We start from the raw sequence: 4592 nt of genomic DNA, 5'->3' as shown, positions 1-4592 counted from the left end.
AAAAAAGCATGTCTAGAATCTTAGGGAAATGGCAAGAAGATTAGTGTGGTTGGATCAAGGTGAGAGGAGTAGAAGAGAAGATGAGAGAAAAGAACACTGATTTTTTACTTTTCATGCAATGAGGAATTATTGCAGACTTTTGAGCAGAGAAGTAACGATCTAACTTGTTTTAAAAGGATCTCTCTGGCTGCTGTGTAGGAGGCAACAACTGCAGCTGAAAGACCAATTAGGAGACAGTTCTATAACCCAATAACAGCAGGTGCTCCATAAATATTTGTTGTTCGACTAATCCTGGATCCATCCTCTGGCCCTAAAGTGTATTTTGATGACATTTTATTGAGGTATCTGGGTGAAGTTCTTTGTATTATTCTTGTAACTGTTCTGTAAGTATGAAGTTGTTTCAAAGTAAAATTAATCCTTAAAAGTTTGTTGCAGAATGGCACCTTCATTTATTCAATTAATAGTTATATAGTACCTGTGACTGTGGAGAAGGGCATGGCAACCCACTTCAGTATTCTTGCCTGGAGAATCCATGGATAGAGGAGCCTGGCGGGCTACACTCCATAGGGTGGCAGAGTTATACACGACTGAAGCGACTTAGCACGTACACACCTACGATATAAATGAAACATATAAGATTCCTGCCCTCTGGGTAATACATTCTAATAACAAAAATAAATGAGCAAGAATTAATTGCAAAGTATTATTCATGGTAAAAAGGGAGAAAATGGGGTGCCACGAGTAAGAAAAATGGAGTAGAAGAGGCCTACATTATGTTGGCAACATATGGACATCACGTGTGCAGACTCTAGCACCAAATGGCTAAAGTTCAAACCCAGGTTCTAGTCCTCCCTGTGTGACTTTGGTAAAGTTATCTATCCTTTCTGTGCTCCAGTTTTCTCAGTTCCAATGTGGAGATAATAACAGTGCTTGCTTCACAGGGAGTGAATAAGAATACTTACCTTCCCCCTCAATATGTAGGGGAAAAAAGAATACTTATCTTCTAGGCTTGTACTGAAGTTTAATACAGTTGGTATATAGAAAGGGTTTAAAACAATGTTGTGTACAGTGAATACAAGGTGTTAGCTCTGAATATTGGCTGAGCAGAAAACATCTTTCTAAAGAGGTCACATATAAGACTTTACGCAGGGGACTTCCCTGGTGGTCCAGTGGCTAAGACTCTGCTCTCCTAATGGAGGGGCCCTGGTTCCATCCCTGGTTAGAGAACCAGATTCCACACACCACAACTAAGATTAGCATGCTGCAACTAAAGCTCCTGCATGCCATGACGAAGATAGAAGTTCCTGCATGCTGCAACTAAGACCTGGTACAGCCAAACAAACATTAAAAAAAAAAGAAGATGACGACTTTGGGTGGGGAGTATAGAGATAATAGGCTCAGAGTTTTTGGAAGAAAAAAAAAAATCCCAAAAGAGGAAGCAATGTTATTGGTGTTTGACATTTTTTTTTTACAGTCCTGTTTGAAGAAACTGACAATCACTTTTCATCTCTGAACTTCAATAACTGGGAATTAATCCTATTCAAGATTTCTCCTCAGGGAATTCCCTGGTGGTCCTGTGGTTAAGACTTCACACTCCCAGGGTGGGGGCCCCGGTTCAATCTCTGGTCCTCTGGTCAAGGAAGTAGTTCCCGATACCACACCTAAGACTCAGCACAGGCAAATAAATACATTTTTAAAAATTAAAAAAAGGTTTCTTCTCAGAATTGGGAAGGGAGAAAAACAGGGGAATAGATATGAACATTCTTTAAAACAATAAAATGCTTGAAAGGAAGGTGTCACGAGCCTCATTGCTTCCCTTGTCGATAAGTCAGTGAACAGGTAGGTAATGAAGGCAGATGGTATCCCCTTCCAGTGAAAATAAGAGGCAGTCTTCACATTACCAAACTGTCTGGCAGTTAGAAGCTCCCTCCTGGCAGACTCACCTCATTCAGAAAAACTCACTCTTGACATTCTCAGTGTTGGATGAGTTCTTAGAAGAGTTGACGGGCACACTGGGTGGTTTGCGACAGAGTGTACAGAGCTTGCTGACTGGAATATGTTCTTAGTCTCCCTTGCACAAAACAGGAGATCTGGGCTCCTGGTTCTGCCATTTCAGTGGGTTAGTCATTTTAACTTCTCTGGGCCTCAACTTCCAGTTTACAAATAGATCTCAAAAGTTCTTTCCAAAAAAAAAAGTTCTTTCCAACACTTTCTGAAATGTAATTTCTAGTCTGAAAGGACAGGTCCCACAATGAAAACTGGTTGTAGCAGGGTGGGAGGGAGGCTCAAGAGAAAGGGGATACATGCATACATATATTAATAGCTGATTCACTTTGTTGTACAGCAAAAACTAACAAAACATTGTAAAGCAGTTATATTCCAATAATAAAAAGAATACTTGTTGCTATTTTGCCCACAAACCTCTTCCAATTTTTCTTGTTTATGTGCAACTCCAGCATGGCACCTTGAAACAGATTTATCTCAAAAACACAAGGAACATCAGAGCAATTTGCAGCTGTGAGCAGAAATCTCCATCTAGATGCACATGGACATATGGCAGAGCCAACCTGGCCTTTAGTTTTCTTTCCTGAAGGAGAGCAGGAAACTCCTCTTTGGCAGTCATGGAAATTCTTCCGTTAAGAAGGGAACTCACAAAGACTTCAGGTGTTTGGAATAGATACACGAACTGTAGAGAGAGCAGCAGACTGCAAATTCCATTTTGTCAATAAATTTTTGTTGGAAGGACTTCCCTAGCAATACAGTAGTTAAGAGTCCACGCTTTCAACATAGGTGGCATCGGTTTAGTCCCTGGTCAGGGAACTAAGCTCCTGCATGCCATAAAGTGTGGCCAGTAAATAAATAAATATATGTCTGTTATAGATTCAAGTAGCAAAAAGATTTACCAAGTTGGTCCTTCACCTGTACTATTAACTCTCAACTACTCCCTCTTTGAGGTAGATAATTTACATTCCATTTAAATATTTAGATATTTCCATTTTAGACATGAAGAACCTAGAGCTCAGAGAGGATAATGAACTTGCCAAATGCCAAGTTTAGATGGTTAGCACTGGAGCCTGTATGTGACCCCAAGTAGGTCTGTCCACTTCCCACTCCACTAGCATAGCTTGAAGCTCTGTACCACAGGAGCTCCTGTGGTTTCCTTCCTTAGCTGTTTCTTCCAGTTCCTGGGATATAACTCAGTCCTCCTGATCGTGGGTTTCTCAGGAACATAGACACAGTTGAACCAGCTCTCCAGTTTCTGGAAAGCCACTGGGAACCTGTGGTTATGAAAGAGACTAACAATAATGCAGATGAACACTTCTAACTCAGAACTGGTGTCTAGAGTTCATTTACAGCTAGGAATAGCATTACATTTTACAGACACTTTCAAATTGTGGTGCTGGAGAAGTCTCTTGAGAGTCCCTTGAATGCAAGGAGATCAAACTAGTCATTTCTAGAGGAATCAACCCTGAATATTCATTGGAAGGACTGATGCTGCAGCTCCAATATTTTGGCCATCTGATGCAAAGTGCCAGCTCATTGGAAAAGACCCTGATACTGGGAAAGATTAAGGACAGGAGGAGAAGAGGGCAGCAGAGAACGAGATGGTTGGATGGCATCATGGACTCAATGGACATGAGTTTGAACAAACTCCGGGAGATGGTGCAGGACAGGGAGGCCTGGCATTCTGCAGTTATAGGGAGGCAGAGTCAGACACGATTCAGCTGCTAAACACTGAACAACAAGCTCTGTGTCAGTCACTGGGCACTAAGCACTTTATAAACATTAGCTCGTGTATTCCTCAGCATAGCCTTGTGACAGAAACCTTATTAGCTCCATTTTACAGACTGGTGACACTGGGGCCCAAAGAAGAGTAACTTCCATGAGAATAGATACTCTTCTTGATGAACTTTTTGTTCCTTGCACTTTTTACGAATGTACCTAGTTATTGGTTTTTCTGTTTCATCTCACTCCCTCCTTCCTTCTGTCTCTCTCTAGTTAAGACTGTAAACTCCAAGAGGCCGGGGGCAAGTTTGCCCTGTTCAGCATTGTTCTTCAGATGCTCATTTGCGACCCCATGGACTGCAGCAAGCCAGGCTTCTCTGTCCATCACCAACTCACCAACATGCTCAAACTCATGTCCATTGAGTCAATGATGCTATCCAACCATCTCATCCTCTGTCCTCCCCTTCTCCTCCTGCCCTCATCTTTCCCAGAATCAGGGTCTTTTCCAATGAGTTGGTTCTTCTCATCAGGTGTCCCAAGTATTCCAGCTTCAACTTCAGCATCGGTCCTTCCGATGAATATTCAGGGTTGATTTCCTTTAGGATTGACTGGTTTGATCTCCTTGCAGGTTCAGCATAGTGCCTGCCATAGTTACAAATGCTAATCGTGGAATGAGTCAGCTTTTTAAAGCGCCAAAGCTTGAATTGGCCTAAAGATCGCGCAGAGAAATTTACACCCGGGAAAGCACCCTCAACTCTCCCTTTCAGAAACCATTTCTAACAACCGCTGGAAATGAAAATATCCTAGCTCCTTTAAGATAGCCCACGGGGATTTGGGTCACCTAAATAGATGCCCAACCCCTGGCG

This window comes from Ovis canadensis, chromosome 3 (assembly GCF_042477335.2).
Source record: "Ovis canadensis isolate MfBH-ARS-UI-01 breed Bighorn chromosome 3, ARS-UI_OviCan_v2, whole genome shotgun sequence".
NCBI classification, from domain to species: Eukaryota; Metazoa; Chordata; class Mammalia; order Artiodactyla; family Bovidae; genus Ovis; species Ovis canadensis.
Note: the sequence above shows the minus strand (reverse complement) of the source record.